General features: G+C 46.7%; 1 long non-coding RNA gene across 3 annotated transcripts in view; it reads right to left on the bottom strand.

The window, feature by feature from the left end:
* LOC135177130 (uncharacterized) overlaps positions 1-13,672 on the bottom strand; it is a 195,915-nt gene that overhangs the window by 154,132 nt on the left and 28,111 nt on the right. The window contains exon 3 of one of the 3 annotated variants that reach the window (XR_010302932.1): positions 12,948-13,035. The exons of the other annotated variants lie outside the window; for them this stretch is intronic. This is a non-coding gene — a long non-coding RNA (uncharacterized LOC135177130). Of the gene's footprint in view, positions 1-12,947; positions 13,036-13,672 lie in introns of those variants that run through there. 3 annotated transcript variants of the gene reach the window in all.

Below are 13,672 nucleotides of genomic sequence, written 5' to 3' on the forward strand. Positions count from 1 at the left end.
CTGCCCAGGGAGGTGGTGGAGGCACCGTCCCTGGAGGTCTTCAAGAAAAGACTGGATGAGGCACTTAGTGCCATGGTCTAGTTGATTGGTTAGGGCTGGGTGCTAGGTTGGACTGGATGATCTTGGAGGTCTCTTCCAACCTGGTTGATTCTATGATATGATTCTATGATATCCTACCAGATTTTTATGTCTTCTCTGAGTCTTCTATTATTTCTCCAAGCAAATATATTCAGTTACTTCCCTGGCTGGCCTATAAACTACTGCATATAAAGCATTGCTCACATGGATATGCCACTTTAATGACACACAAAAATCTCCATGGTCACCAGAAACACTGATGGATCTTCTGCAAAGCCTTGGTTTATTACTGTCTTTCTGACCTTTAGTGTGCTTGTTCAAGATTGCTTCACAAGCCTGGAAAATTCACACCCTTTACATCTCAAGACAGATGCCAACAGCTGCCTGAAGCCTCTTCCTTTCTCATTTCCCTTTCATTCCTACCACTTGCTGGAGTCTTAAGATGGCATTAGCTTCCCAAGCTCATCTTGACAGCAATCCCAAGTTTCTAGAGTGTGAAGGAAATGGACGCTGAGAGGTTCCTCTTCTCTAACACTCCAAGTATAAGCAATACTACTATATCAGGGACACAGATAGGTGCAACCTCTTGGGGAATTCTAACCTAGTGCCCACATACCATGCCAGTACTCAAGGCTGACACTGACTGGTAAAAAAATGAATAAAGCTATTTTGCATTATTACATCTTTGTGCAAGCTACAAACCAAATATAGCACATGCAAGTGGAAAGATTAATCAATAACTACCTGCTACATCACGAGTAAGTTACCTGTGGAAGGATATAGGATATGCTTGCAATGCATGAGAAGCAGCACTCTGGGTACTGAAGTGATTCATGCTGTTGTACCACATCATGAAAAGTCTACAAGATTAGCCTACAGACAGCACTACCAGGTAGGGTACTTCACCAAAAAAGGGTTCATTAAAAGAAATTAGTTTCTATGAGTAATTATCTGAAGACTTCTCTTGGGAATGGATCAGGGATAGTGAGAGAATTGCAGAATATATCTGGTTGGAAGAGACCTTGAAGATCACAGGATGTTAGGGGTTGCAAAGGACGTCTGGAGATCTTCCAGTTCAGCCCCCCTGACAGAGTAGGACACGGGTCCCACAGGAACACATCCAGACAAGGCTGGAAAAGCTCCATAGAAGGAGACTCCACAACCTCTCTGGGAAGCCTGTGCCAGGGCTCTGGGATCCTTGCAATTAAGTTCTTCCATATGTTGAGGTGGAACTCCCTGTGCTGCAGTTTACATCCATTGCTCCTTGTGCTGTCACAGGGCACAAGTGAGCACAGGCTGTCCCTGTCCCTTCCCTTCTGACCCCTAGCCCTCATGTATTTATAAACATTGATTAGGTTCCCTCTCAGACTTCTCCTCTCCAAACTACAGAGTCACAGGGCTCTCAGCCTTTCCTCTTACGGCAGTGCTGCAGTCCAGGTCATCCAGTCCTGAAGGGAATGGACTTAATTCACTTGGAAAGGAGGTGTGCTGCCTTCCTGGGGCTTAAGTTAAGGACATGGCAAGGAAGCTCCCTACCCTGATGCAGCCCACATATTATTCTCTGCTATTGACCTTCCAGATAAGGAAATGCCAATACTTTAATTCTTTGAATTTCAACTAACCAAAGGAAAACAATGCTCAAAACAGATCTTCTACTTGTCTTCCAGTATCTGAAGGGGGCCTACAGGAGGGCTGGGGAGGGACTATTTACAAAGTCTTGTAATGACAGGATGAGGGGTAATGGGTTTAAACTGGCAGAGGGGAGATTTAAACTGGGTGTTAGGAAGAAATTCTTTACTATGAGAGTGGTGAGACACTGGCACAGCTTGCCCAGAGAGGTTGTGGATGCTCCCTCCCTGGAGGTGTTCAAGGCCAGGTTGGGTGAAGGCTTGAGTAACCTGTTCTAGTGGGAGGTGTCCCTGCCTATAGCAGTGGATTCAAACTAGATGATCTTTGAAATTGCATCCAATCTCAACCATTCTATGATTCTATTTATGCTTGATATAAGCTTTTTGGAGCCCATTTGAGGTTACAGAAGAGGAGGCTGAGAGGTGACATCATTCCTGTTCATCAAGATGTTCACAGTATCAGGAGGACAGAGCCAGGCTCTGCTCAGGGATGTCCAAAGACAGAACAAGGGACAATGTGTGCAAGCTGAAGCAGAGGAGATGCCCTTAATGAACCACTCACTCTCCCAACACTTTTGCATACCACCCTTAACTAGAGCCTTCTCTCTAAGCCTGATGTGAAAAGGTCATTTGCCCTTTATCTAGATGAGATAGCCCTCCAAAGCCCAACCACCTCCTCATTTCATTTCACACCATTTCAACAGCCTCTGCTCTGCTGTTACAAGACAGGCACCTCTGAATGCCTGATGATATGTCTTTCTACTACAACTTGACAGGCTCACAGTGTGAGGGACGTGTTAGAGTTCATTCCATTTGGAACAGAACACCTTTCACTGCTGAAAGTTTGGATTTCTCCAGAAGATGGACTAAAAACTTGCAAGTTGTTCTTGACAATTAGAATCACATCCCAAGATTTGCCAGCAACTGCAGTGAGCTTGGGATCAAGCACACGTTTAACAAATGAGGTTAATCAAGCTTTGATTGCTCCTAGGAATTTGGGTCGTGTCCATAAATCACAGAAACATTCAGGCTAGAAAAGCCTCTCAGGAGGACCAAGTCCAAAGGAAATCCCTACTCTACAAAGTTCACTCTAAACCATAGTCCCAAGCACCGCATCCAAATGACTTATAAACACATCCAGGATTGGTGACTCCACCACTTCCCTGCTCATTCCAAGGCCTAAACACTCTTGCTGGGAAAAAATTCCTCCTACTGTCCAGTCTAAACCTTCGCAGTCACAGCTTGAGGCCATTCCCTCTTGTTCTATCATTATTTACCTGTGAGAAGAGACCAGCATCAACCTCTCCACAACCTCCTTTAAAGTAGTTGTAGACAGCCATGTCCCCTCAGCCTCCTCTGTTTGACACTAACCATACCCATCTCCTTCAGTCAGATTTATCATCCATGCCTTTCCCCAGCTCCATTGCCCTCCTCTGCACTGGTTCCAGCACCTCCACATCCCTCCTGTAATGAGGTATCCAGAACTGAACACAACACTAGAGGTGTAGCCTCACCAGAGAAGAGTCCAAGGGGACAATCAGCTCCCTGCTCCTCCTGGACTCAGCATTTTTAATCCCAGACAGGAAAAGACTTTCAGGATCATGGAGTGAAAACATTATCTAGCTCTACAAAGTGCAGTATAATGGGAGAAAAATGGAATGCAGGACCTCAACATGAGGGGGAACTTCTTTATGGTGAAGGTGATGGAGGCCTGGAGCAGGCTGCCCAGAAAGTGTGGAGTCTCCTCTAGGGACTTGGGGACTTCCAAGGCTTATCTAGATGTTTTTCCCATGTGACCTGCCCTAGGTGATCCTGCTTTGGCAGGGGGTTTGGACTTGATCTCCATGTCTCTTCCAACCCCTAATGTTCTGTGATTCTATGATGATTAACCATGTCCCTGAGCATCACATCTGTCTTTTAACCACCTCCCTTTCTTTGCCACCTGGGCACACTGCTGGCTCAGTTGAATTGCTTATCAATTACAACCTCCAGGTCCCTTTCAGCCAGTTAGTTTCCAATGCTACAGCAGTCTTAGCTAGCACAACATGATTTACAGACTCTTACACTCTCACACCTTAAGAAAAAGTTTCCCCTCACAGATCTAATTGTCCCTTTGGAAAACTTTATCACACTAAACCATTTTATTGATTACATTCTTATTTCTAGATCAGCCTATTTGCATCCTGTCAGACTAAATCATTCTTTCAGATACCACTTCTGGTAAAGCTCTGAAGCAGTTTACTCTGAAGTCATCTCAGAAATGTGAAATAAGCATTTTGACAGACATTTCTGAAAGTGTCTTCTCATAGCATATGTATCCCAGCAAAGAACATCACATTCTTTAGAAACAGGAGTCAATGAACTTCTTGTCTTCTCAAGAGACAAAATCAAAGCCAACCAAACACTTATTTTCTCTTATTCTGGGCCAAAATCCCTTCCATGCCCTAAAATTAGGCCAGTTTGAAGCACTTTGGAAGGTGCTTAAAAGACAGATGTGATCATGTTTTCACTCCCTGATCTGTTGTAGTGAGATAGCCTGATTGTATAAAGACAGCCTCTGAAGGTGTATTTCTGCTGAAGAGAATGCAAAATCTATGTTCCCAATGCCTTGTGAAAGCTCTGCAGCTCACCAGTGACAGCAGAAATATGGGGAATGGTTTCCCCACCCCCAGGATCTTCCATTGTGCATTGTTACATACAGAACTGCTCTTGAGTCTGAGGTGAACCAACTGGAAATTAGACAGAAGCAGGTACTGATCCTACACTGGAGCATACTGCCACTGCTAGAGCCAACTCACTGTCACCCAAGCTGCCAATTATTCCCAAGTCGCTGATATGGTTTTGGTTTTCTTTTGCATCCCAGAGAACGATCTTCAGCTGGAGGCTTTTTCACACCCATGCCTCTCAAGCATCCCTGGTGGCACATTGGCTAATTAAGAGCAAAATCCATCTCTTGATGAAATGACACTGCCACTGCTGAAAGATTTCTACAGTTGGAAAAAAATAACCTGCTTAATCAAGGCTAGAAGGAACAGCATCCTAACGCCTGCTCTAAGCACAGGCAAGGGGGCTGCAGCTAGTAAGGAACAATGATGACAAGGGCAGTGATTTAAAGCATATTGCCATGCCATTTTTATCAAGCTAAATGAGTTTGCTAGGGCCCAGCAGGTGCATATGCTTATTGTCAGTTAATGTTTGGATAGCAACACATCAGGCACCCAGTATCTGGAGGTGCTGGATTTAATAAGTCATTTTGACACTGGTGTGAAACGAACAAATCAGCATTCTGAGGAATGTGTTCACACTCTGAGCAGACAGGCAGACATCCTAAGCATGTGAGGTGACACCAATCAACAAAAAAAATAAGAAGAAAAAAAAAAAAAAGGAGGTGGGAAAGAGAGGGAGAGATGAAAGCCAGAAGAAACAGGCAGCAATACTTCAACAAAAAACCTAGTTCTGTCCTGTCTCCTGGTTTGGCTGCTTGGTGTCAACAAGGCAGATTTCTCTTCACTAAAGCTGAGATACACCACACATAAATCTCATGTATTATTTAAGCCCTACTTGGATTATCTCAGATGAACTAAAATTAACACCACAGAAACCTTTCAGGACTTCTTATTGCTTTAGGGGCGATGCAGAATTCCTGCCACGCACAGTGCTAATCAGAGCTCGATGCTCAGCACAACCAGGCTGGCCTTGCAGATGCACCTTGAGAGCCTTCCAGACACTTTCTCCCCAAAGCCCAGAGGAGCTCTGCCTGCGAGAGCAAACCAAGGCTTGGGCTTTTCATGACTTTCAAGAGACATGGCAGCAGTTTTGCTCCTAGCTCCTCTGCAGACAAGGTGTTGGCTCCTTCCCTTGCTTTCCAACCCTATTTATATTCTCTTCACCTCAGCATTATCTGGAGTGCAGAGGGACCTGGGTGAGGTGAGACACTCTCCAGCTCAGGTGCTGCTCTCAAGGAGGTTATATGGAGCTCAGTGCAGACTAATTTGCTCTTGCTGTCACTAATTATTTCACACCTATTTTAACTAGGTCTACCTGACAGGCCCACTCCCCACATTCACCCTTACCACCATGTCCCCATCCTCACTCCTTCTCCATACTACATCAACCTTTCCAGCAGGCTGATTCACCTCTAAATTAGTCCCTGTTTCTCCCCCAGAACACACTGCTATTTCAACAATCCTTTTGGTTTTGGAGATTTACCTTAAACTGTGCCTTAATACAGGGCTCTCAAACACCATTTTGTCCTGAATGCCTAAATATGCCAGTAGCAGGGTCTCAGGAGAAAGCTGTCATGTCCTTGTCTTGTGGAGCATCAGTAAGTACACTAATGGCACAACACTGGGACAGGCTGCCAAAAGAGGCTGTGGAGTCTCCATCTCTGGAATCATTCTACACCAACCTGGACATGTTCCTGTGTGATCTAAGTGATCCTACTCGAGCCGAAAGGTTTGCACTAAATGATCTTCAGAGGCCCATTCCAGTCCCTACAAAATCATAGAATTCGAGGTTGGAAAAGACCTCTAGGATCATCAAGCAGTGTGCCCAGGTGGCCAAGAGAGCCAGTGGCATACTGGCCTGTATCAGGAATGGTGTGGTCAGCAGGAGCAGGGAGGTCATTCTGCCCCTGTACTCTGCACTGGTTAGACCTCACCTTGAGTACTGTGTTCAGTTCTGGGCCCCCCAGTTTAGGAAGGACACTGAGATGCTTGAGCGTGTCCAGAGAAGGGCGACGAGGCTGGGGAGAGGCCTTGAGCACAGCCCTACAAGGAGAGGCTGAGGGAGCTGGGATTGTTTAGCCTGGAGAAGAGGAGGCTCTGGGGTAACCTTATTGCTGTCTACAACTCCCCGAAGGGTGGTTGTGGCCAGGAGGAGGTTGCTCTCTTCTCTCAGGTGGCCAGCACCAGAACGAGAGGACACAGCCTCAGGCTGTGTCAGGGGAGATTTAGGCTCGAGGTGAGGAGAAAGTTCTTCACTGAGAGAGTCATTGGACACTGGAATGGGCTGCCCGGGGAGGTGGTGGAGTCGCCGTCCTTGGAGCTGTTCAAGGCAAGACTGGACGTGGCACTTGGTGCCGTGGTCTAGCCTTGAGAATTGTGGTAAAGGGTTGGACTTGATGATCTATGAGGTCTCTTCCAACCTTGTTGATACTGTGATACTATCATCTAACCCTTCTAATTAACTAAACCATGGCACTAAGTGCCTCATACAACCTCCTCTGAAACACCTCCAGGGATGGTGACTTCACCACCTCTCTGGGCAGACCATCCCAAGGGGCAATTACTCTTTCCATGAAGAATTTCTTCCTAATGTCCATACTCAACCTTCCCTGACACAGCTTGAGACTGCGTCCTCTTGTTCTGCCCTTGGGTGCCCGGAAGAAGAGACCAACCTCTACCTGGCTACAACCTCCTTTTAAGTAGTTGTAGACAGCAGTGAGGTCTGCCCTGAGCCTCCTCTTCTCCAGGCTGAACACCCCCAGCTCCCTCAGTCACCCCTCATAGGGCTGTGCTGCAGCACCCTCACCAGCCCTGGTGCCCTTCTCTGGGCACATTCAAACACTACAACATCTTTCCTAAATTCTGTGTGATTAGGATATGGTAAAACAATTGTCAAGATAGCACTTATGAACATAACTTAGAGTAGGTGCAGTATTAGGAGTTATGGAGAGGGAGGAAGAGAAGAAAAAACAGCACTTTCTTCATCTGTACTGTAGATGTGCCATCAACAAGAGTGAGAAGAAATCTGGTTTTCTCTTTCTCCCCTTTCAACTTGGCTTTGCACTCTTCCCCACAAAAGGTCTAAGACATTGAGGTCTTGGAGTGAGTTCAGAGAAGGGCAACAACGTCGGTGAAAGATCCTGAGAATAGCTCTTGTGAAGAACACCTGAGAGAACAGAGGTTGTTCAGCCTGGAGAAAATGAGGCAGAGGGGAAACCTTCTTGATTACTACAAGGAGGAAAGACTGAGGGAGCTGTAGCTGTTGCACTTGGAGAGGAGGAGACTGAGAGGTGACCTCATCAATGTTTATAAAGAGGTAAAGGGTGAGTGTCAGGAGGCTGGAGCCAGGCTCTGCTGGGTGATGCCCAGTGACAGACAAGGGGCACTGGGTGGAAGCTGAGGCATAGGAAGTTCCATGTAACATAAGAAAGATTTTTTTCCCTGTGAGGGTGACAGAACCCTGGAACAGGGTTGTGGAGTCTTCCTCTCTGGAGATATTCAAAACCTGCCTGGACATGGTCCTGTGTGACCTGCCCTAGGTGATCTTGCTCTGGCAGTGCTGTTGGACAGGGTGAGCTTTGGAGGTCCCTTCCAGCCTCTAACATTCTGTGACTCTATGAAGACAGAGGGGAGCACTGGTGGTCAGCCAAGTACAATATACTTCTCAGGACCAAGACTGCATCCCCCTTATAGGACTTAGTTGGCTAAACTAAAGAGCTTACTGGAGTCTGAGGTCACCTCTTTCACTGGCAAGAGCTGTTGTGATGAAAGCCAGAAGCAAGCACCTGTCCCTCATTTCCCTTGGGAACTCTTTTTAAGCTGAGGCTTTACCATTGGCCCTCACTTTTGCTGTCAGGGAGCAGAGAGAGCTGAAAGGACAGGAAGCTGGGAACAGACTGGCATAAGGCAGACACCAGCACTGACCTCACCAACACAAAGCTAGCACAGAAATCATCAGGTCCAAGTCAGGATCAGGAGAGACAGAGCTCAGTCATAGTTCAGTGATCACTCAGGCAAGTCCTTATGTCAAGCCAGGAAGCTTGACATAAGGTCCAGGTCTGGGTTAGAGCTGTGGCTGTACAAAACCACCACAAATAGAGCTGCTGCAAGGCTGCAGTGGAGCATGGATGGGGGCCAGCAGTAAAGCCCCAGCTTAAAACTGTTCCCAAAAGAGAAGAGGGGGCATGCCATCACTTCTAGCTTTCCTCACAGCAGTTCTTATCAGTGAATGAGCTGGCCTTGGACTCTTGTCAGCTGAACTTTAACCCAGTCAGCTAAACTCCTAGAAGAGGGCTGTGCCCTGGGCCTGACAGCTTTAAATCCTCAGGCTCCACATCAGTTCTCACTGCTATTCACAGCCAAGAGCGTGAGACAGGAGAGAGGGTTTGATGGACTATGTTGTCCACTCCATTGCTGCTCCTTGTAAACTCTGTCAAGACTGAGACAAAAGAAAAAAATGATGAAGACAAAAGCAGTGCCTATTACAGCAAGGTTCAAAAGCCACCTGTCAGTTGAGAAAAGTAAGTTCTCAATCCTTGGACATTTATTTGCAACCATAGGTGACAAATTTTAATGTTGAGAAGCCAGCTCACCTACACCCTCATTTCCTGCAGAGAAAGGGACTAGATCAAACACAACAGGAGGAGGATATCTAAATCCTATATATCCTCCATCCTTGTTTAACTTAGGGGTCAGAGAGGAGAAGAGAGAACTATGGACCCAAATGGAACATCACTTCCTGGCAAAGGTATATCCAACCATCACACCAAAGCAGCACAACTTGTCTTCAGGCTGCAGCAGTTTACACAGCCCTATTTGAAATGCCTTGCAGTTCCAGGAATGTGTCAGAGACACAACAAAATTGTTTACTACCTGAAATTATAAGACTTTTCCCTCTTCCCTTCCCACACTATCCTAAGCCCTCTCAGTTCACTGTGTGGACAGCACGCCCCTTTGCCATCCAGCTGCTATGTTGCAGCACTAATAGTAGGCAGCAAAGGTGTTACCAGATCACGATGAAAACCAGGCTTCTTTACTCCTCCATCCTTATTTAGTATCTTTTCCTTTCACGTAGCTATGTTGGCACCAACTCAGTGCCCAAAGTTACAGTGCAGCCCTGGCAGTGTGATGGGAAGATGCTGCTAATGCAGCTTCTTGTTTAGCTGCCAGATGCAACACGAACAGTGCACTAGATGCAGCATGAAAGTGCAGTAGATGCAGCATGAACAGTGCACTAAGTCCTCATATCCCTAGAGATCAGTAAGAGCTTTTCCTTCCTGTTCTCCAGTGCTGCAGAGCATGAGATCCAGCCCTGCCTCTAAACCTGCATCACCAAAGTAAATGTTTTAAGAGAGACCCAAGACAAGCAAGGATCTCCTGCTTGGGAAGGAGCATGAGTGCACAAATACATCCCCTTGCCTCCAGCTTAAACTGAAATAGAAGCAATACCAGAGAGACACTTTCCAAAAGAGCTGCAGAGCCTGCAAATGCCTCTGCATTGCTCTGTGTGCAATAACCTGTTTTGTACCTGCTTTCACAGAGACTGACTCCTCTCTACTCGTATCTTAGGTTGCCTTATTCCAGTCAGGTCACACCTGCTAAGTATGCTCTAAATCAGGGACGACACCACTCAGAGAGTACGAAATTGTTCACACTTAGGTCCCAAGGGAGATCTGCTCTCCACATCTTCAAGCCCAAACAGCCCTAGCTTGTCATTCTTTCATTTTGAGGTGGAGAAACCAGAACAATAAACCACACCAGGAGATGCCCAAGCATGTCTGATATTTTTGCCTTTCCTTTCACCCCCTTAGCCTACTGTGATAAGAAAAAAAAAAACACCACACTAAAACAAATCAGTTTGTGTGGTTGCAAAAGGCATCCCCAAAACTGATACAGAATCACAGAATAATTCCACTTGGAAGACACCATCATAATCACTAAGTCAAACTGATAACTGTGCTCTACAAGGTGCACCCTAAACCATAGTTCCAAGCACCACATCCAAATGCTCTTTAAATACATCCAGGGTTAGTGACTCCACCACCTCCCTGGGCAGCTCATTCCAAGGACTGACCACTCCTGCTGGGAAAAAAATCCTCCTACTGTCCAGTCTAAACCTTCCCAGTCACAGCTTGAGGCCATTCTCTCTTGTTCATAGAATCATAGAATCAACCAGGTTGGAAGAGACCTCCAAGATCATCCAGTCCAACCTATCCCCCAGCCCTATCTAGTCATCTAGACCATGGCACTAGATGCCTCATCCAGGCTTTTCTTGAACACCTCCAGGGACGGTGCCTCCACCACCTCCCTGGGCAGCCCATTCCAATGCCAATCACTCTCTCTGGCAAGAACTTCCTCCTAACATCCAGCCTGTACTTCCCCTGGCTCAACTTGAGACTGTGTCCCCTTGTTCTGTTGCTGGTTGCCTAGCAGAAGAGACCAACCCCCACCTGACTACAGCCTCCCTTCAGGTAGTTGTAGACTTCACACTGACTGGGATGCTCATGGTCTGAGATACACCTGTAACAAACTCAGGTCAGCCATGCTGGTTGACTCAGGACCGCTGGTGACCTGCAGCCCATGGGTGGCCTGGAATTCTGTTCCAGCAAAATCAGGACATCCCCATATGGCAACAGAAAGACTGAATTAGCTAGAACTCTGAGTAGAGAAAGCCAGCATTGCACACGTGGCTTTTCCTGGACCCTGAAGAAGGACCCAAGTTGAAGTTGTGCTAATGATAGGAAAGTGTTGATTGAGAACTGGTTTCCACTACTCTTCCCTCTGAACCAAAGAACTGTTTTTCGCCTTGGATTGATTTGCCCAGAGGGGTTCATCTTTAAGAATCATAGAATCAACCAGGTTGGAAGAGACCTCCAAGATCATCCAGTCCAACCTAGCACCCAGCCCTATCCAATCAACTAGACCACGGCACTAAGTGCCTCATCCAGTCTTTTCTTGAAGACCCCCAGGGACAGTGCCTCCACATCTCTCTACAGTTTTGGGGGTCCTAGCAGTGGCACTTTTCTGAGCTCATGCATAGCTGAGCTGGACATCAGTGAGTAAATCCATCAGGCATGCCAGCCTGAAGCCATTGCCTTCTCATGCACAAGTACATGGGGCACCCATGCAAGAAGTAACTGGGCAGTCAAGTATCAACTAATTGTGTCCTTAGGGTGAACAGACTGGGCATTCAAGCCTCAGCTCATGGGACACTCATGCATGAACACATTGGGCACTCACATGTGAATGCAGCAAGCAAACCCTACAGTCTATGCCCAATGAGTTCCAGCCTCCACCTCTGTGGAAACAGCAACACAGGAACAGTTTCAGCATCAATCCATAAATTCTACTTTCACCATGATCACAATCTTCATACACACCAATCACAAACTCCACTCTTCCCTCTCTGGACCAGGCAGTAGGGATGTGCACCATGTTGTACAAACTTGGACTAGTGCAGCACTACAAGGCAAAAAGCCCTTCGTGTATGGAGCACCCACATCCACGAATATCTTCTCTATCATCTAATGTCTCCACCTGCATTTCCTCAGGCTGCTTGCACTGGGGCACTACAAGGTCCTTGAGGGCCTGATATTCTTGGACAGCACATCAACTTTAAAGCCAGCTGTTACCTGCACAGAGCAGTTCCTATCACTGCCTACACCAGGCTCTGCTGCCTGTGTTCAGTGTGGCACAGGTGTGAACTTGGGCACTCCTGGGTGCTCATGCATGTTCTAATTGAGCATTCATGCATGAGTAAATTGGGTGCTCATCCAGAACTAATTAGGCTCTCAAACAGGAATTAATTGGGCCCTCATGTGGGAACTATTTGAGCACTTAAGTCTGCACTAATTGAGCACCCATGCATGAGCTAATCTGGCACCCATTCCATGCATGGACTGAACTGGCACTCATGCATCAGCTCATTAGGAGCCCATGAACAGGTGTGGCAAACCCTGCAATTTAATCTCAATACTTCCCACACCCTGCCTCTCCAAAACACATATTTAAGAGCAGTTTCCCTAGAAGCATATTTCAAACTCTACTCTCAACATCCTTACCCTCCTAATATCCAGAAATTATAAACTTCATGCTTCAATCCAGAACAGAGAGTAGGGATTAACATCATAGTAATATGTGCACCAGACTGTATGGGTTTAATATCACAAAATGCACATGGCACCCAGTAAACTTCTATTGCTGTCCCCTAGGCAGACAGATTAAAGAGGTTGTTATCATCATCAGAGTCTCAACTTGTATTTATTCCAAGCATCACTCCTTGACTTGGGGGACTAGGTCAAGGGAAACTAAACAGCTGCCCTGGCATAGCCTCATCCAGAATGCCGCATCCAGTTCTGGGCTCCCCAGCTCAGGAAGGACAAAGAGAGAGTCCAGCAGAGAGCCACTAAAGGTGCTGATGGAACTGGAACATCTGCCTGAGAGACCTGGAGCTGCTCAGTCTGGAGATGACTGAAAGGGGATGTCATTAATGCTAATGTCATTAAAGGTTGAGTGTTAGGAAGATGGAGCCAGACTCTTCTAAGTGGTGCCCAGTGACAGGGGGCAATGGACAAAAGCTGGAACACAGCAGGTGCCACACAAACCTAAGGGAAAAAACACTTCACTGTGAGGGTGGCAGAGCACTGGAGTAGGCTGCCCAGAGAGCTTGTGGAGTCTCCTCTGGAGGCACTCCACATCCACATAGACTTGTTCCTGTGCAATTTACTCCAGGTGATCCTGCTCTACCAGGATGGGTTGCACTAGACCCCCAGAGGTCCCTTTCAACCCCTACCATTCTATGACTAAAACACTGAAGTCAGTCTTACCCAATCTTGACTACGTGCACTTTCCACAAACTCTAACCCTCTGATCCCTATGGATCAGACTGCAGGGTTAACATTCTACCAGCCTGAATTCCTATGCCTCTCCAGGCATAAGCTGCAGGGCTTTCTGCATGCATGCATGAGTGTCCAAGGAGGTCCCTGGGGACACCCACCTCATTCACATTTGGATGTTCAGTAAGTTCATGCATGAGCACCCAATAAGTTTGTGCATGAGTGCCCAATCAGTCTATGCATGAGCACACAAATAATTCACACCCAATGGCTCATCAGTTCATGCATGAGGGCCCAATCAGTTCACCCTTGAGTGTCCAATGAATTCAAACGTGGGTGCACAATTAGTTCACACCTAAGTGCCTAATTCATTTATGTCAGACAGCCCAAGTAGTCTGTGCATGAG

This window comes from Pogoniulus pusillus, chromosome 7, assembly GCF_015220805.1.
Source record: "Pogoniulus pusillus isolate bPogPus1 chromosome 7, bPogPus1.pri, whole genome shotgun sequence".
Lineage (NCBI taxonomy): Eukaryota > Metazoa > Chordata > Aves > Piciformes > Lybiidae > Pogoniulus > Pogoniulus pusillus.